Below are 20,597 nucleotides of genomic sequence, written 5' to 3'. Positions count from 1 at the left end.
GGGTTCTTAAACTGGACCTGAGGGCCGGAACAAAAGCATGGATGGAGTGTTTGTGTGAACTAATATAAATTCAAAGTAAAGAGTGGAGGGGAGAGCAAGAGAACCCTCCGCTCTTTCGGCTCCGCGGGCCGGATAGAACAGCCGAACGGGCCGGATCTGGCCCGTGGGCCGTAGTTTGCCCATGTCTGGCCTAGCTGGTGTGGCTCAGTGGTTGAGCGTTGACCTATGAACCACGAGGTCACGGTTCGATTCCCAGTCGGGGCATATGCCAGGGTGGCGGGCTCGATCCCCAGTGTGGGGAATGCAGGAGGCAGCCGATCCATGATTCTCTCTCGTCATGGATGTTTCTATTTCTCTCTCCCTCTCCCTTCCTCTCTGAAATCAAGAAAAATATAATAAAAAAATAGAAGCGGAGGGCTACGTGGCATGATTAATGGCTCCTGAGTCACTCACCGGGGACGTTAGCTTTGCCCTGTTCTCTTTGTGGAAAAAACCCTGGTGCTGGGACCGGCCCCTTCCTGTCCCAGCCTTCCGTTCCAGCCCGGGCACTTGGAGATTTTCTCGAATTAATTTCAGACGTTGTGTAAATATTGGACCTGGGATTTTGGAAACGAGTGTCTTTCAGCCCAAACTTTCCATCAGGCGCAAGCACCTTTCCTGGGGCGGGGATCTTGGGCCAAGAGCCGAGTTCTTCTACCAGCCGGGCAGAGAGCTCCTTCCTGCAGGGGTTTGGGAAGGGGCTGGGGACCCAGCGGGACTCCTTGGTGGCCTCCCTGGCTTCAAAAATGACCTTTGGCTGCCCTGGCTGGTGTGGCTCAGTGGATAGAGCGTCGGCCCGCAGACTGAAGGGTCCCGGGTTTGATTCTGGCCAAGGGCATGTACCTTGGTGGGGGTTGGGAGAGAGGTGTTGTTTGGGGAGGAGGCAACCCATCTATGTATCGATGTTTCTCTTTCTCTGTCTCTCCCCGTCCCTTCCACTCTCTCTAAAATAAATAACAAAACAAAACAATCTTTGGCAAAGGTTTCTGGGAGGTTAGAGTCCTGGTGGAAAGCACCGTTTGCCAGATAGGGCCATCGGGTGCTCAGGGTCACAGCTGAATTCCTGGGCAAAGTGCAGGACCAGGTGCCTGGGATACAGCTGAGAACAAACAAGGGGTGACTGGCCCAATCTCTTACACTTTTGGGGCAGATGGTCACGTTCTTGGCGTTTAGTCTAGGGCCAGTCAAAAGTAAGAAAGGAAATGGGTTATTTGGAGTTAAACCTATTTATCTTTTTTTAAAATATATTTTTATTGATTTCAGAGAGGAAAGGAGAGGGAGAAAGAGAAAGAAACATCAATGACGAGAGAGCATCGTCGATCGGGTGCCTCCTGCACGACCCCTACTGGAGATCGAGCCTCCTGGTTCATAGGTCAACACTGGACCACCAACCACGCCCGCCAGGCAATACATGGCAGTTTTTTAGAGGAAGCAGTGTGATAGGTGCTCACGGATAAGGGAGACCAGGGATGAACAGGCCAATGCACACGGGTGGGGGCAGTCTCCTTGCTGAGGTCGACAGATGCTACAGGCAGCGGGTGCTCCTGCTGTGATGAGGGGGGTACACACGTTCGGGATGGGGCACCAGGGGGGGCTTCCTGGAGGAGGCGTCAGCCGGCGGCGGTAGTGGATATGTGGTTTCCTCCTGACACACACCTCACATCATTCCCTGAAGCCGGGAGAGTTTCCCCATCGCTTCGAAAACAAAGCCAGACTCCTTAGCCTAATCGTGGGGGCCCCGCCCCTCAGAATCGGGCCCAGCTTCGTGTCTGATTTTTATTGGATCCTACACCGGTGGGATCTGCTCCTTCCTCCCTGCCTCTGTTCATGCGACCCCTTGCTCCCAGAATGCCCAGCATGTCCCTGTCTGCCGAGGCTCAGATCAAATGCCACCTCCTCTTCGAAGCTGCCCCAAACAGGAGCGACCCTGCATCCTCTCGCCTTCGGGAATCCCGTCACGGACAGCGGCCCTCCCTCCTGTGTCGTAGGATTTAGTCACCCATCTTAGCGCCTGTCCCACACCGTGAGCCCCAGGGTGGATCACACGGGCCCGTCCTTGGATCCGTCCCACACCTACTGCAGCGTTTCCCACGTGGGGGGAGCTGGGCAGAGGAAAGGCGGGAGGAAGGAAAGCCAAGGAGTGCTGGGAGCTTCTCCCGATGAGAGGCAGTCATTCCTGCCCCACGACGGCCAGAAGGGAGCACCCAAAGGGGAGGCAGCGTCCCTGCAGGATGGCCACGGGGGGGAAGAGGTCGTGTCCACTGTCTACGAAGCTGGCACTGAGCCGTCCCAGGCAGGACAAGCTGAGCTGAGAGAGCAGGGAGGGTGCCATGTCACCTCCAGCCCCACCTCTGGCTCAGGCATTTGTAGGACTCACAGAACTCAGCAAAGCCACTCTACGCATCCCTACAGTTCATGGCAGTAAAGGGATGTAGCTCAAACTCTGCCAAGGAAAGAGGCGCGTAGGGCAGGGCCGGGAGATCCCAGGCCGGGAGCCCCCAGTTCTACTTTCCCAGGGGAGCCCTGAGAACAGCGCTTACTGGCGTTAGAGCACACACAGAGGATTGCCCATTGGGGAAGCTCGCCTGAGCCATGCAGGCCAGGGTTTTAACGGGGTGGGGGTGGGGGGGTGAGGGGGTGGGGGGTGGTGGGGGTGGGGAGGGCTGCTCACACAGACGTGCCTCACAGTCCCTAGTGCCTCTAGAGGTCAGGTTCCTACCACATGACCCAAGACCCACACCTTACATCACACTGTTACATAGACTACCCAGCGTGGCCCAGGGCCTCCCCCAAGTATTAAATAAGGGCTTAGAAGTTACCTCTGGAAGCCGGATTGAGCTCCCAATGGCTCCCCAAGAGGAGCCTGACCCAGAGGTTGCAGAGTGGATGTTCTCTGTGACGTCTCTCCCAGATCTGGGGTCAGGACATGCAAACTAGGGTCAAAAGAATGAGGTTTAAGCCCGGCCGGTGTGGCTCAGTGGTTGAGCATCCACCTATGAACCAGGAGGTCACGGTTCGATTGCCGGTCAGGGCACATGCCCGGGTTGCGGGCTCGATCCCCAGTGGGGGGTGTGCAGGAGTCAACCAATCAATGATGATTCTCTCTCACCATTGATGTTTCTATCTCTCTCTCCCTCTCCCTTCCCCTCTGAAATCAATAAAAATATATTTTAAAAAAAGAATCAACCAATGAATGCATACAGGAGTGGAACAACAAATCAATGTTTCTCTCTCTCTCTCCCTCAAATCAATAAATAAAAAAATAGTGGTATGCCCTGACCGGTTTGGCTCAGTGGATAGAGCGTCAGTCTGCGGACTGAAAGGTCCCAGGTTCGATTCCGGTCAAGGGCATGTACCTTGGTTGTGGGCACATCCCCAATAGGAGGTGTGCAGGAGGCGGCTGATCGATGTTTCTCTCTCATCGATGTTTCTAACTCTCTATCCCTCTCCCTTCCTCTCTGTAAAAAATCAATAAAATATATTAAAAAAAATAGTGGTAAAAGAGACGTAACAATATTTACCATCTTATTCTCCCAATGAGAGGCAGTCATAAAAACACTGGTTAGCATAAAAACACTGACATATGGGAGAACACATCATTTATTTAATTTGTGCCCCCGATAGAAATATTTGCTGCAAATCTCACAGATGAAGCCTGAGGCTGAAACACAGTGTAAGTCAACAAAGGCTGTTATGAGTTCAACCGTGTCCCTCACAAACGATGTGTTGAAGCCCTAACCCCCAGCACCTGTGAATGGGACCTTATTAAGAAAGAGGGCTTTTGCAGATGTAATCAAGTGCAGGTGGGGCCATGAGGATGGGCCCTTAGCTCAGCCTGACTGGCATCCCTGTGAGAGCAGAAGACAGTCCCGAGAACACATGGACGCTCGGGGAGAACGCGGGGTGGCGATGGAGGCAGAGGTCAGAGTGAGGCAGCGGCACCCTAGGGCGCCAAAGACTGACAGCCACTCCCGGACGCCGGAAGAGACAGAACTCGATAGAACCCAAGGGGTAGAACTTGAGGTTCCCAAAGTGGGAGACCCTAAAAATCAGGCGTCTCAGAGCAAGAGGACATGTGGAGACCCTAGGTCTAAGACTCAGGGGTCCTCAAACCACGGCCCGCGGGCCACATGCGGCCCGCCGAGGACATGGATCCGGCCCGCCGGGTGCCGCTGCCTGTCCTGCTTAGCAGCCGACGCGTCCCGGGCCCGCAGTGCGCATAGGAATTTGTTCATAGTTTTTTTTTTTAAACTATAGTCCGGCCCTACAGCGGTCTGAGGGACAGTGAACTGGCCCCCTGTTTAAAAAGTTTGAGGACCCTGCTAAAAATAGACATTTGTTCCTCAAAGCAGCTGCTCCTCCGTGATGACCCGGTGAAGCATCAGGGGCTATTAAGGGAGGCTGGGCTCGCTGTCCTGTACTCTATGGGGCATCTTTATGTGACCAGTTGATCTCGTTGCAGAAATTATTTTTGTATTTATTTATTTATTTATTGACCAAAGGCGCCCCATTTTAAAAAAATATAATTTTTATTGGTTTCAGAGAGGAAGGGAAAGGGTGAGGGAGATGGAAACATCAACGATGAGAGAGAATCATGGATCGGCTGCCTCCTGCATGCCCCACACTGGGGATCGGGCCCACAACTTGGGCATGTGCCCTGACTTGGATTTGAACCATGACCTCCTGGTTCATAGGTTGACACCCAACCACTGAGCCACACTTGCCGGGCAAAGGTGCCCCATATTTGAATATGAATCCCATTCCATCCAATTCCCAGGGAAAAATAAAACAAAATCTCAAGATTAAATCTATTTGCAAAGCAAAGTCCAAAGATGTGTAAGTCCCAAAAACGCAACATCTGAAATGAAATGAGCTTTGGAAGCCCTGGCCGGGGACCTCAGCTGGTTAGAGCTGTCCCGCCATGCCACGGGTATGGGTTCAATTCCCAGTCCGGGCACACACAAGAATCAACCAATGCATGCATAAACAAGTGGAACAACAAACTTGATGTTTCTCTCTCTCTCTCTAATCTATCAATAAATAATAATAGAGAGAGAGAGTGACAAGTTACAAAGAAAATGCAACAAAGCGCTGCTGGGCCGTGGGCGCTGAGGCGTTTGTCTTCTTTAAAATTGTGTGGTCAAGAAAGGCCTTCCCCAGGAGGTGACATTTGAACTTTTTTTTTTTTTTTTAAAAATATATTTTATTGCTTTTTTACAGAGAGGAAGGGAGAGGGATAGAGAGTTAGAAACATCGATGAGAGAGAAACATCGATCAGCTGCCTCCCGCACACCTCCCACTGGGGATGTGCCCGCAACCAAGGTACGTGCCCTTGACCGGAATCGAACCTGGGACCTTTCAGTCTGCAGGCCGACGCTCTATCCACTGAGCCATACCGGTTAGGGCTGAACTTTTTTTTTTAAAAAAAATAATATATATTTTATTGATTTCAGAGCGAGGAAGGAAGAGGGAAAGAGAGAGAGGAACATCCACGATGAGAGAGCATCATTGATCAGCTGCCTCACCGGAGGTGACATCTGGACCTGAAGGACCAGAGCGAGCCAGCCATGCAGAGCCCTGTGGGAAGAGCATCCTGGCCGGGGAGGCCCTGAGGTGGGGTTGCAGTGGAAAGCCAGTGGCTGAGGGTGGTGGGGGAGGGGAGGGTGAACTGTGGGTGCCGAGGGCAGGGGAGACCAGCTCCTGAGGGCTGTGGGCCAATGAAGGGGACGGGGCTTTATTCTAAGAGTCCAGGACCCTATCTCTGCAGTCCCGGAGGGCTGAGAAGGGAGATGCAAATGCCCTTCATTGATGGCGGTATGCCACAGGGCTGGTCATTCTACATAGTTCGTACTTGCAGTGAGAAAGGATAGTGGGACTTAGTTACCATCTTCCAGCCACCGAACTGATGCCAGAACCTCCCCTGGTGTATACAAGTCTTACTGATCCCTGTGGGGGACCCTCTTCCCCCTGCCCGGCACCCCTGAGGCACCTTTATGTCACAGGAATCAACCAATGAGTGCATAAATGAGTGGAACAACAAAACAATGTTTCTCTCTCTCTCACAAATCAATCAGTAAAAAAAAAATTGTGGTAAAATAGACATAACAAAATTTACCATCTTTTAAAAAAATACATTTTTAATTGATTTTAGAGAGGAAGGGAGAGGGAGAGGAGAATCATTGATTGGCTGCCTCCTGCACACCCCACACTGGGGATGGAGCCCACAGCCCCGGGCATGTGCCCTGACCAGGAATCGAACCATGACCTCCTGGTTCATAGGTCAACGCTCAACCACTGTGCCACGCTGGCTGGGCAAAATTTACCATCTTAATCCATGACAGATGAAGTGACCAGAGAGGAGAGTGGGTGGGAAGACCTAGGTGGGCGAAGGGGGCTGAGGCTCTAAGCCAGTGCTAGGACCTTCCCTGGCTAACGAAGCGGCTCCCACCCCAACCGTGGCTCTACCTAGCACTCCTCTCCCTCAGGAGTGGGTGTGAAGACAATTTAAGCCAGCCGTGGGCAAACTACGGCCCGCGGGCCGGATCCGGCTGTTCTATCCAGTTCTCTTGCTCTCCCCTCCGCTCCTTTACTTTGAATTTATATTAGTTCACACAAACACTCCATCCATGCTTTTGTTCTGGCCCTCTGGTCCAGTTTAAGAACCCATTGTGGCCCTTGAGTCAAAAAGTTTGCCCACCCCTGCCCTAGTATCTGGAATTTATCTTCTATAATTGAAACTTTGGAGCCTTAAGCGGAGGCCAAAGCAGGCCAGGGCTGTGGACACTTGGCTTCTTCCATTGCCTGGGGCAACTCAAGCCTCCTGCTCTCTCCAGCTCTGTGGTTGCCTCCATTTTTGTTGGGATTTATTTGTCTTCTATAATTAAAACTTTGTAGCCTTAAGCAGAGGCCAAAGCAGGCCAGGGCTGCGGAAATTTGGCTTCCTCCATTGCCAGGGGAAACTCAAGCCTCCTGCTCTCTCCAGCTCCGTGGCCGCAGCCATTTTTGTTGGGATTTATTTATCTTCTATAATTGAAACTTTGTAGCCTTGAGTGGAGGCTTGGGCTGGTCAGGGCAGGTGGAAAGCTTGGCTTCCTCCATTGCCAGGGAAACTCAAGCCTCCTGCTCTCTCCGTGGCCGCAGCCATCTTGGTTGGGTTAATTTGCATACTGACTCCTGATTGGCTGGTAGGCGTGGCTTGTGGGTATAGCAGAGGTACGGTCAATTTGCATATTACTCTTTTATTAGATAGGATAGATGTTTCTATCTCTCTCTCCCTCTCCCTTCCACTCTGAAATCAATAAAATATAATAAAAAAAAACACTTAAAAAAAGAAACCCAGGAAACAATGGAACACATGGGGTCAGGCCCCAGGCCCTCTGCATCCAGCAGGCTAACCTTGAAAGGGAAGGTGGCTGGTCGGAGGTGTTAAAAGAGCGGCTGGGCCCAGCCTTGCAATGGGAGGGTGAGGGCTTGCTGGGGCAGTGACTGTGCTTGAGATGTGGGGTTTTCAGCCCGACCTGGTGGGGTCCCTCTTCCCCTGAAGGGCTCATGGGCCCTGGTGCAGAGCCTCCTTCCTGCTGCAGGATCAGACCTGGCTGGTTGCCTCGACTGGCATCTCTATAGGGTCAGGGAGTCCTTCACTCTGCTCTAGGGAAGGAGAGTCCCCTGGTCAAGTTCAATGTGAGATGCTTGATGAAGATGTAGATATCCATCAGCATCCTGAGACACCCTGTAGAAAAGGGACCCGTTTTATTCTGTTTAACCCTTGGGGATGAAACCCTTTTGTCATGTCCTGCCTATGGACCCTGTCTTTTTGAGGAATGTTCTGTCGCACCCACGTTGGGGAATCCTGGCCTGGCTTCATCTGCCTCTTGGGACACACGCACTTGAATCCAGGGTCAAGGACAACTCTATTCAGGAAGCAGGAGCCCTGTCTCAGGCCGGAGAGAGGAGATAGGGAAGCTTGACCTTCTCCCTCCCTGAAAAGGACACACTGGTGGTGGTGGCTGGAGTTCTGCTTGCAGAGAAAAGGGGCGAGTGACCCCCAGAGGCAGGGCTAGAAGGAGGGGCTTAGAACCAATCGCACCCAGAGGAATAGCTTTGGGCTTTCGATGAGGGGTTCAGAAACGGAACTGCATTTGAAACACCTGGGGTGTTTCGAATGCCGAGTCCCACCCCTGCCCCCAATCAAGCACCCTGGGGGGCACATTTGGGCTCAGGCACCCCTGTTTTTCAAAAGCTCCTCACATGCTTCTGGTTCTAGGGATGGAAGGGTACCCGTGATGACGGCCTCCAGGCCCCCTTTTCAGTCTTGGAAAGCTAACAAACATCCACTAAAATCCAGGTGTTCCCCTGAGCCATCCAGATATGAGGTCAAAGTGATGGGATTGGATGGTGGAGGAAGGGAGCACCTGGTTGGGGAAGGAAGTGATGGTGGAAGGTCAGACCAAGGTCTAGGTTTTGCTGGTTAAAAGGCCCTTGCATCTGACCCAGAGTGGAGGCTGGGACACGGAAGCCCTAGTTTTTATTTTATTTTAAATATATTTTATTGATTTTTTTACAGAGAGGCGGGGAGAGGGAGAGTCAGAAACATCAATGGGAGAGAAACATCAATCAGCTGCCTCCTGCACACCCCCTACTGGGTATGTGCCTGCAACCAAGGTACATGCCCTTGACTGGAATCGAACCTGGGACCCTTGAGTCCGCAGGCTGATGCTCTATCCACTGAGCCAAACTGGTTAGGGCGGAAACCCTAGTTTTCTGAGGGAGATGGGATGCTGGCTTCCCCCTTGCCTTGGATATTTTTCTTATAAAGGGATTTCTTACCAAAACCAGCCCTGAAACCAGCAAGGAGCTGGAAGGAACAGAGCTAGAAGGTGGCCCAGGGTCGACAGTGGGTGGCCCCAGGAAAAAAATCTGCCCACAGTTGTTCTGATGGAATGCCACAGTGATCTGTTCTTTTTTTAAAAAAATATTTTTATTAATTTCAGAGAGGAAGGGAGAGGGAGAGAAACATCAATGATGAGAGAGAATCATTGATTGACTGCCTCCTGCACGCCCCACACTGGGGATCGAGCTCGCAACCCAGGCATGTTCCCTGACCGGGAATTGAACCCTGACCTCCTGGTTCATAGAGCAACGCTCAACCACTGAGCAACACCGGCCAGGCCTGGTGCGTCCTTTTACTGGTCTGAATGTGACCCGTTCTGCTCCAATGCTTTATGATTCTAAGGAAATTAGAATCCATTTCCCAAATCCACCCCTTTGGCTAGTGGCTTTCAGTTAGGCCTTAATTTATTGTGACTTCACCTCCATGTGATGGAGCAATGGGCCCATTTTACAGATAGGAAAATGGAGGTGTTTGAGGATGTGCCTCCACTCAGATAGGTCTCTGGGTTCCTGATCCCGATTTGGTCCCCTTTTCAGCAGCTTGGCCTTCCTTGGTTCTGATCTCCTACCTGTACCTCTTACTTCCCCAGGGATCCCACCTTGGGGCTGTTGTAACTTAATTGCTATGCCTTCAATGACCTGTAGAGGGTGCTACTGCCTGGTGCTGTAACCTGGCCTGGGCACACACAGAGGTCCTGGCTTCTTCCGGTTTGCTTGTGCTGGAGGAGGGGCAAAGTGGAGAACTGCCCATTTGGGTATTGTTGGAACTCTCCTTGTCAAGAATAGAAAGTAATGTATAGTGTGACGGTCCATTCGTTTGGTTATTCATTCATTCACGACAGATGAAGTTACCAGAGAAACCATTCGTTCGTTCGTTCATTCATTCATTCATTCATTCATTCATTCATTCATTCATTCATTGTATATGCCACATACTGGATGAGGTATGGGGCACACTAGATACAAAAGGTCCCCACTTAGTCTTCATGGATGCCCCCACAAGGCACCTTCCGGACAGTCCTTTCCTACCGGATCTTGACCAGTGAGGGCTCACCTCAGCACCTCCATCTTACAGCCAAGGAACCCGAGGCTCCGAGAAGTGAAGCGATTTCCCCATGTCACACAGCTCATGCGGCTCCAAGCCCAGTGCTCCTGCCAGTGCACACACACTGAGCAAACCCCTCCCCCTCTTCTCACCTCTTGCTGGGAGCTGTGTGTATGAGGAGATGCTGACCTGCACCCTCCCAAACAGATGGCATTACTATGGCAACCATGCCCCAAACAGCAACCTTCCTTGGCCTTGTGATCACATGTCCACACCTGCTGATGCTGTAATTTTCCACCGCGAGACCTTTAAAAACTTCAAAAATAATAATACCTGCTATTTCATGGTAGGCTTACTTTCTGCCAGGTCCTTCCTTTGCTTTATTTGAACCCTCTCAATCATCCCCGAGCCCCATTTTGTAGATGAAGAGACCGAGGTTCAGAGAGGCTAAATGACTTTCCCAAGAGCTCACAGCTGGGGTTTCAGTCTATATCTGGGCTGCGAGAGTCCAAGTTCTTTCTACTTTACCATTGTCATATCAGCTTCTTTCTTTCTTTTTTAAAAATACTTCTATCAATTTCAGAGAGGAAGGGAGAGGGAGAGAGAGAGAAACATCAATGATGAGAGAATCATTGATCAGCTGCCTCCTGCACGCCCCACACGGGGGATTGAGCCTGTAACCCGGGCTTGTGCCCTCGATCTGGAATCACACCCGGGACCCTTCAGTCTGTAGGCCGACGCTCTAGGCACTGAGCAAACCCAGCCAGGGAAGCTTTTTTGTTTCTTTCTGGGTGGCCCACTCTTTGCTGTGTGACCTGGCCCCATAACTAAATGAAGGTTTGAAGCAGGATTTCTCAACTTGGCATTATTGACATTTGGGGCCAACTGATTCTCTAGAGTTGGGGGGGAAGGTGCTGTGCCACGCATTATAAATATTGAGCAGCATCCCTGGTTTCTACCCACAAGATGCCAGTAGTATCGCCCCTCTCCCCTGGTGACAATAAAAATATCTCTACACATGGCCAAATGTTCCTAGAGTGGGGGGAATAGCTCCTCAGCTGAGAATCAGCGCTTTATAGAAATGAGGGGTCAGGGTCAAGTTGATTACAGCCTGTCTATGAGAGTGGGAACAGCTAAAGGGCAGGAAGAGTGAATTGCTTTACTCACTGCTGTGTTATCCACACCTAGTACAGTGCCTGGCATGTAGCAAGTGTTGCTGAAAGTTGAATGAATGAATGAATGAATGATGGTTTCCATGGACATGGTATGTTTCAGGACGAGGGCCTGAAGGCCTCGGTTCTCATTCAGATCCTCACCAACCTGCTCTGGGCTGGCATGAATCATGCACCGTCTCCTCTCTGGGCCTTGATCCCCTTTGCTCTCTCTTAAATGAGAGTCATCACAGCTCCTGACGGCGCTGGACATCTGGGGTCTGGGAATGGCCATGTTGTACCTCAGAGGCCCAGAGTTTAGGGGCTGATTAGGGGCTGCCTCCCAGGCCAGACATGGCAGACCTGCCCAGTCCCAAGTTTCTCCTTGCTCTTGCCGTTCAAGTCAAGTCCCTTGGCCCTAGCAGGTTTGGCTCAGTGGCTAGAGCATCAGCCTGCGGACTGAAGGGTCCTGGGTTCGATTCCAGCCAAGGGCACATGCCCGGGTTGCGGGCTCCATCCCCAGTAGGGGGTGTGCAGAAGGCAGCCGATCAATGACTCTCTCTCATCATTGATGTTTCTATCTCTCTCTTCCTCTCTCTTCCTCTCTGAAATCAATTAAAAAAAAAAAAGTCAAGTCAATGACCGAGAGACAGGCACTCCCCAGAAAAGCAACCCTATGCAGGAGAGGTGGCTTCTTTTTTGGGTGTGTGTGTCTTAAAAGGAAAAACATGTAACCTCAAAGGTAACCAAATATCCAAATCGCGATGCCCAGCATCGCACACCCCAAATTCACCTATTCATGAGCCTAACAAAAAGCTTCTTTGGGATACACTGTAAGGCCATTGAGAGGGAGAAAAGTCACCTCTCACAGGCCCAGGCTAGCCCGCAGGGCCCGCCCTCCCAGCACACACACACACACACACACACACACACACACACACACACACACTCACTCTCTCGGCTGCTTACAAGGAGGCTCTGAGTTTTTAAAAGTAAACTCCACCGTTTCCGTTCTTGCCCTGGATTCAACTTTTGAAGAAAGGAAGCGTTTTACCGTTCCCTACACATCCCCCCCCCACCCCCCGCCGCCCTCGCTGGTCCTCCGCTTGCTCCACCTCTCCAGCAGCCCCTCCTCTGCAATCTCCACCCATCTTGGACCATGCCCAGGGGTCCAGACCCCCTCGCAGGGATGGGGTGTCCTGTCGGGTACAGGTCTGGGGGACGGAGAGCAGCCACTCCCAGGGGAGATGCCATAGAGACAGCACTCGCTCGCTCGCGCTCTGGAAAAGGGCTTCCTTCAGGAAGGAGGACGGCAGTGAAACTCCCACCGGGGCCCAGAGCGTGGCCAAGGACAGCCCGGGACACTCCCGTTTCCAAGACAGGTTCCACCCACAGCCCCTATCCCAGGGCAGCCCGTTAGCCTGTCCCCTCCACTCGCAAGCAGGCCTGTCCTCCACGCTTCTTCCCTGCTTCTGGGTCCCCTCCCTCCAGCTCCCCTTTCACGCCCACCTACAGCTTCCACCCCTCACTGCCTTCCCTCCCAAGACAGGAGGAGAGCATCCATTCCAGGTGTTGGGACTGTGCCTGCCACCTGGAGCCCCAAGGCAGGAATTTCTCAGAGACGTTGAGATCAATGTCTTTTCAACTTTCTTGACCACAGTGAGAAATACCATTACACAAATATCAAGTTTGCATATATTTGTGCATAGTATATACATACATGTTATAAACACACATACGTTCACATAGGACTGTAAAATATATAACAAAAAATAAGAGTTTCCCAGTTTGGTTCAGTGGACAGAACGTCAGCCTGCGGACCGGAGGGTCCCAGGGTTCGATACCGGTCAAGGGCACGGACCTGGGTTGCAGGCTCCTCCCCGACCAGGGCCCTGGTCAGGGTGCGTGCAGGAGGCAACCAATCGATGTGTTTCCCTCACATCAATGTTTCTCTCTGTCTCTCTCTCTCTCTGAAGGACCAATGGAAAAACATCCTCAGGTGAGGATTAACAAACAGACAAACAAACAAAAAAGAGTTTCCAGACACAATATCTATCCTTACTATATGAGTAGTACTATGAGATTACACTCTCCTGTGTCATAAATCCCCACTAAATTGGTTCCACAACCTGCAAAGGGACAAATCTGGTGTTAGAAGTTACTGGGGGAGCCCTAACCGGTGTGGCTCAGTGGATAGAGCGTCGGCCTGCAGACTGCAGGGTCCCAGGTTCGATTCCTGTCAAGGGCATGTACCTTGCTTGCGGGCACATCCCCAGTGAGGGGTGTGCAGGGGGCAGCTGATCGATGTTTCTCTCTCATCGATGTTTCTAACTCTCTATCCCTCTCCCTTCCTTTCTGTAAAAAAAAAATCAATAAAATATATTAAAAAAAAAAAAGAAGTTACTGGGGGAGCAGAGATGGTTTAAAACACACCCCCCAGTCAGGCGCCTGTGGGCTTCTCCTGGCTCAGCTGTGGTCACACTAGCGCCCAAGAAGGGCCTTGGACGGGACCGGGTAATAGCAGGCATCGTTAAAAAATCCACACCAACAGTTAGGACACAGGGTCTCTTACTAAGAGTATATTCAAAATTGGCCCTATCCTGAACTTACGGTTGGTGACCGTTAGGAGAGGAACCGTTAGAAGACAGGAATTAAGATTTGTGGTTCCTGCTGAGTGCTGGACAAGGCACCCACATTATGTCTTTCAACCCTCGGTTTTCCTCCCCTTTTCAGAGAAGAGGAAACTGAGTCAGAGGTAGCTAAGTAACATCATCGAAGTCCTGTAGCAGGTAAGGGGCCCAGCTGGGATTCTAACCCAGCCGTGGGCAAACTACGGCCCGCCGGCCGGATCCGGCCCGTTCGGCTGTTCTATCCGGCCCGCGGAGCCGAAAGAGCGGAGGGTTCTCTTGCTCTCCCCTCCGCTCCTTTACTTTGAATTTATATTAGTTCACACATACACTCCATCCATGCTTTTGTTCCGGCCCTCCGGTCCAGTTTAAGAACCCATTGTGGCCCTCGAGTCAAAAAGTTCTGACTTGCCTGGCAGGCTGCTCATTCTTGGGGCTCTTCTCCCCCATCCGGGGAGGTGAGTTCTCTCTTGGAGCCCCCTCTCTGACTGGGCATTTGGACAGGCTGTTCTGGGCATGTAAGGATGGAGAGCACCCCATTTCAGCATTGCAGGGGTGTGGGCTGCTGGGATGGTGTGTGTGTGTGTGAGGCATAGTGAGCAGGGACAAAATACGGGGTCAGGTGTGGCTCAGACCAGAGAGCGCGGATCTCACCACTCAAGCACACAGAGATTGCCGCCAAATAAGTAATAATATTTCCATCACCCCTCACCCCGATTCTTAAATCTTCACCTGAGGATATTTTTTCATTGATTTTTAGAGAGAGTTGAAAGAGAGCGGGAAAGATAGAGAGAAATAACAATGGGAGAGAAACACATCGATTAGTTGCCTCCTTGCACGCGCCCCAACCAGGGCCCCAGGCCAGGGGGGAGCCTGCCACTGAGGTATGTGCCCTTGACCGGAATGGAACCCGGGAACCTTTGGGTCAGCAGGCTGTCGCTCTATCCACTGAGCCACACGGGCTAGGGCCCTCCCCCAATTCTTTACTCCTGTATTGACCAGAGGGCTTTTAAATACTGAAGAATCCCAATTTAGGTATGATTTCCATTAAAAAATCTAGGAAAAGAAAATATTTTAAATAATAATAATAATAATAATAATAACAATAAATATCAAACCATTATTGAATACTCGCGCAGTGGCAGGTACTATGCTGTGTGCTTTGCTTGGGTCACATCACAGCTACTGTTTGAGGACCTGCTCTGGGCCAGCACCGTGCAAGGCCTGGCGCCTAGGTGGCGCTCAGTAGATACGGGAGAATGAATGAACCTATCAGTGTCCCTCTGAGAGACACTTTCTTACTTTTGATAATCCCCTCATCCGACACTTTTTAAACGTGAGATCTTTTGAGCCGTAATTTTTTTCTTTCAGGTTAGAAACATTCTCCCCCATCTCACTTCCACCACTCCCGTTCCCACAAGCTTTTGAGTATCCTCCCTCATGGCCCTGCCATTCCTGGGCAGTGTCTTCCCCGACTCAGTGATTCACAGGCCAACACTCCTACAGGGGCCTTCACAGCGCTTCCTAAACCCCTCACCCAGGGGCCCAGGCTGCCTGATCGTTCCTTCTCATTGGCAACCTACAGAGCAAGGAATGGAGACAAGGGTTGGAGCCCAGACGGCTGCACTCTTCAATCAGGACGTCCCCCAAGTCACAGGGCGACTGTTACCAAGTCACCGCGTATTTCTGGGTTCACTTTCCCTCATCAGGAGATGAGATGGGTGGGTTTCCAAGGTCCAGGATTTCTCACACTGTGGGACACCCACCCACTGCTGCGTCCAGCACCAGAAACGCCACCCTAAACCAAGTCAGCTTTGCATCTCCCTTCTATTCCTCCTGCCAGCCACCCCAACAGAACTGGAATTTACGCATCAACCAAAATTCGGGGACCTGGGATGAAACTCTAGAAGGATCCCAGCAGAATCCCGCTCAGGACTGCAAGGAAGAGAACGATGGAAAAGTTTGGGTTGGATCCTACCTCCCAGCCGGAGACAACCCCACCGCCACAGTTTGCTGTGGCCTAGCATGTGGGTGCGTTGACATTGACCGCCACCCACCCCACGCCAAGGTTAGCCCAGGGTCCCTGCTCCGCCATCACTGGCCTCATCTGCGAAGGAACGCAGAGCTGGAGACACTGCCCTGGGTCCTCATCTCCCCTCCTCTTCCTTCAGAAATGCACCTTCTTGGGGGCAGGTTTGGCCGCTCACAGGTTCTGCCAATTCCTCCCCGCTTTCCAGGTGCCCTGTGGCTCCCGGATTAGGCGAAGTAGCCAAGGAAGTGGGACCGAAGGCCTCTAGCTGCTTCTCATAGGCACCTGCTGTGTACCTGACCCACCACCCCGGTCCCCTCGTGCATCCCCCGGCCACGTGCCAGGGACCCTCTCCCCACTGACGGTGTGCGCGCAGGGCCAGGGGCGAAGCCACGTGCCAGGGACCCCCTCCCCACTGACGGTGTGCGCGCAGGAGGGCCAGGGGAGAAGCCACGTGCCAGGGACCCCCTCCCTACTGACGGCGCGCACGCAGGGAGGGGGGAGACCCTCCCCACTGACGGCGCGCGCGCAGGGCCGAGGGCGAAACCACGTGCCAGGGAGACCCTCCCCACTGACGGCGCGCACGCAGGGCCGGGGGCGAAACCACGCACCGCCCGCAAGTAACCGCGAGAGTTGACCCCGCGCTTTCCAGTCCGCGAAGCCCGGCTCCGCCAGCGATGGCTCCTTTCAGACCCCGGACTAAACACAGGAGTTGGCACAAAAGCTCCCTGTTCACTGTTCCTGAACTCTGGGGGCCCGGGGACCAGCGCCCCTCCTCGCGCGCTCCTTCGCCCCACTCGCGCCGAGTCTGCACCAGCCGGAAAGTTTGCTCGACGCCACAGCGGCGAGGTGACGGCCCCCGAGCCCCCGGCCCTGAGGGGAGACTGAGGCAGCGCCGCCGCGAGCGCGGAGCGGCGTCCCGGGCGAGCCTCTCCCCGAGGGCAGGAGACCGTTACCTTGAAGAGTTGCGCTTCCTGCTGCAAGAACTTGGGTCCCGTACACCTGGCGCCGCAGCGGGGCTCCTGGGCCCGGAGGCCCGGTCTCGGTCTCGCGGGGCGGCGCGGCGGGGAGACGCTCTGCGCGGGCGCCGCGCTCCGGCTCCTGCCCGCGTCCTGCCCGCAGGTCCCTCCGGCGGCGGCGCAGCGGCGGCGGCTGGCTGTGGAGTCCCGGTTGGCCGAGGGAAGAAGGGACACGGAAAGGTGCCCGGAGTCCCGTGGCCCCGCGTCAGAAGCCGCCGGAGAGGTGCGGAGAGAGACCTTGAGGGGCGCGCGCGTCCTCCGCTCTGCAAGCCCGTCAGGAGCGGCGGGGAGGTAGGTAGGTGGGCGGGCGGGCGGGCATGGCGCGCCGTGACACATATACCCGGGGCGGGCGGGGAGGGGGCGCGCTCCCAGGGAAACCCCACCCCCGGGGACCCGGCGGGGGAGGGGCGGGCGGAGGCGTCTGGCGCGCGCTGGACCCCGGCTCCGGGCGGCGCGTCGCTGGGGAAGCCGCCGGGCGCGCAGGGCGCGGGAGGAGAGCTCCCGCCGCGGCGCCGACCCGCAGCTCCCGGTCCGCAGGAGGCAGGCGGCGCGGGAAGGGCCGAGGGCCGGTGTCTGCAATGCGGTCGGCAGCTCCGCAGTCGGAGGGACCCGGGAGGGCTGCACCCGCACAGCTGACCCGGCGGCCGGACGGGGGTTCCCGGGCGTTTCGCGCGGGGTCTGCCCGCTGAAGCCGGGCGGACGCGGTCCCCTGCTCGCAAGCCCCGGTTTGCAGGGACCCTCCTGAGGAGATGGCTGAAAGTTTGGGGCATGGGGTGCGCCGCATGGCAGGGGAGAGCGGGGAGAGGAGGAGGTTAGGCGGCAGCGGGTGTCCTGGGGTGGGACCCTCAGGGCTTCAGCGCCCCCCCCCCCCGCCCCCCAGAGACCAAGGACATCTCAAAGGAAGCAGGAATTCTCCAGTACAACTGGAACTCCGGAGACCACCCTCCTAATTTTGTTTCCGGGCAAAAGAATAAAAGAACCAACAGCTTTTGAGCGCCTTCTGTGAGCTAGTTGCTTCACATACATGAATATCACACTCACTTTTCCCAAAGAGCTCAATAGATTGTAACTAGAGGCCAAATGCATGGAATTAGGCCTTCCTTCCTCAGGCTGTTGGCACGGGCTTCCCCCGCTTGGTCCGGAAGGTCGCCTGGAAGGACATCCGGTCTAATTAGCATATTAGGCTTTTATTATTATAGGTGCCTCCTCTTCCAAGATGTGGAAACTGAGCCTCAGAGAGTGATGGCCTTACTTACTCAAGCGGGGGGTGGGGGGTGGTGTCAGAATTCAAACACAAGGTCATGCTCTCTGTACTCCCCAGCTTGCTGGCTCAGCCACAGCATTTTTGGGGGACCCAGGCTGGCTGGTGGTTTTCAGGGTCCCTGTGGAGGAAGCTGGTGGTGCCCAAGATTTAGTGGCCTTGTTCAGTGTGGTAGAAACTGCTTGACCCCCTCATTGGGTGAGAACTGAATGAAGAACAAGAAGTGTGATCTTTGTGGGCTGTGTACTACAGGGAGAATACACCAAGTTTTTCTTTGATTAAAAGGATCTGCAGGGCCTCAGTTTCCCCACGGTGGCTTCTCTGGAGTTGTGTGGATGTTTTACTGGCCATGTCTGTCAGGGGGCAGGACTGGCCCTGGGTCAGCGCACCCCCCCCCCCCCCCGCCCCCATCCCTTCCCTGCACAGGGCAGTGAGGCCTGGGGAGGGCATGGTGCCTACTTCACCTGCCAGTCCCTGGAACTGTGGTTAAGGGGTTCCATTGGTTGGCAGTTCTTGGCTTCACCCCTTTTCTACCTGAGTCTGTTGTTTCTCCGGTCAGGTCTCAAACTTGCAGTGCTGACATATCAGTGACTGGGGTCCCTTAGCGGGGAAATAGAGTTTTCCCTCTTGGACTAAGAAATGGGATGAAATCTTAATTAGTTCCTGACCCCAACGCCTGGCCCAGTGGAAATGTTCATTCTAGAAAAATATAATCCTTTGTATTTGCCTGATGCTCTCAATGAGAACAAACCATGCCATCTGTAAAGTGGGATCATATGACATACATCCCAGGACATGTGGGATTAGTGAAGGACAGTTAATTCAAGGACAGGATATTAGTTAGGTAATTAATCTTTGTAATGAAGGCAATGAATGTTTATTGACCACCCATCTAGTTTTGTAATGGGGCTAAGAAATATATAACAGGCTCTAACTGGTTTGGCTCCGTGGATAGAGCGTTGGCCTGTGGACTGAAAGGTCCCAGGTTTGACTCCGGTCAAGGGCATGTACCTTGGTTCTGGGCACATCCCCAGTAGGAGGTGTGCAGGAGGCAGCGGATCGATGTTTCTCTCCCATTGATGTTTCTGACTCTCTCTCCCTCTCCCTTCCTCTCTGTAAAAAATCAATAAAATATGTTTTTTAAAAAAAGAAATATATAACGGGCACCTGTTATGTGTCAGACACTGCTTGATGCCATTTCCTAGCAGGTGGGTTTTATTCCCATTACACACACTAACAAACTGAGCCTGGGAGGCCTCCCCGTAGTGGTTGAGTGCAGATAGACATGACTCCACACCGCCTGCCCTTACGGAAAACCCAAGATGAGGGGAAAGTGGACACTTCAAAGACCAAGTTCAGAGAATCAATGCAGCACATCCCACCTCCCAAATGTCCAGCCACCTCCTCAGGAAGTTCCCTGCCAAGTGGCTGTGCCGGCCTCAGCTGCAGACCCAGCGCACCACACCTGGAAACCCCATCCAGCCGTGGCAGTGGGCCCGCTGGGGCGGCTGTGCGGGTGCAGCCCTCCAGACCAGGGTAGCATCCTGGGGTGGCACCTGGATGCCACCCTATTCAGTGCAGGCAGGAGTCCTGTTCCTTAGGTGGAATTTCTGGTGCTGGCCATCCCTCCTGTGCTCAAAGATCTTACAGTTACCTAATGCCTGTTCCAGGCTGCCTGACTCGATTTGCTTTCATGGGCAGCTTCTAACCCAGGGGTGGGCAAACTTTTTGACTTGAGGGCCACAATGGGTTCTTAAACTGGACCGGAGGGCCGGAACGAAAGCATGGATGGAGTGTTTGTGTGAACTAATATAAATTCAAAGTAAACATCATTACATAAAAGGGTACGGTCTTTTTTATTTTTATTTCAATAGTTTTATTCATTTCAAACATTTTAACAAGAAGAATGTAAACACTAATTATTATAATTTGAAACTTCAAAAAATGGAGGAATCATAGCACAATCACATACCTTCTATTGAAGATGGCAAAGGCAAAATAAAATTGCCTAACAAAGGAAAGGTACAAAAGCCTTTCAAATTAAACTTAAATATAATAAAATAATTTAAAACTAAAACAAATAGAAAAGAACAAAATGTGTAAACAGTAAATTAAACATTTTCTTTAGTGCAGCTTCCAAATTATGCCCGGGACGTAGATGTAGATGGCAATGTAGACTGGTTGAAAGGTTTTTGGTCTTTAAAACATCAACTTCAGTGGGAACAGTGTTGTTGGTCTCCTTTTTAGCTAATGCTCTGATCCTGTGCTCTCCAGGGGCATGTCTCCCTACATTACCATGATAACGTGTCTACGCATTCCCAGGGTGATGTCGGGGGGACGCGTCCGCGGGCATTACAAGGAGCCTCTGGAAGATTGAGAGGTTGTTCCTTCTACTGAATGGGGATATAAATCCGCCCACTCAGAAGAAGGAGCTGCGGCCGTGTTTCCCGACGTTGCCATGTTAACACTGCTGCTGGTGAAGGAGAGGAGGGGAGAGCAAGAGAACCCTCTGCTCTTCTGGCTCCGCGGGCCGGATA

General features: G+C 53.0%; 1 protein-coding gene across 2 annotated transcripts in view; it reads right to left on the bottom strand.

Moving 5' to 3' along the window:
• Positions 1-17,052, bottom strand: part of ACAN (aggrecan) — a 61,362-nt gene extending 44,310 nt beyond the window's left edge. For both annotated transcript variants that reach the window (XM_080651836.1, XM_080651835.1), the window contains exon 1: positions 16,737-17,052. The gene's annotated coding sequence lies outside the window, so the exon portion shown is untranslated. The remainder of the gene's footprint in view (positions 1-16,736) is intronic.
• Positions 17,053-20,597: the final 3,545 nt, after the last annotated feature.

Source organism: Plecotus auritus (assembly GCF_963455305.1).
Source record: "Plecotus auritus genome assembly, chromosome: 15".
In the NCBI taxonomy this organism is placed as follows: domain Eukaryota; kingdom Metazoa; phylum Chordata; class Mammalia; order Chiroptera; family Vespertilionidae; genus Plecotus; species Plecotus auritus.
The sequence above is the reverse complement of the archived record's forward strand: the minus strand, read 5'-3'. Positions and strand labels throughout refer to the sequence as shown.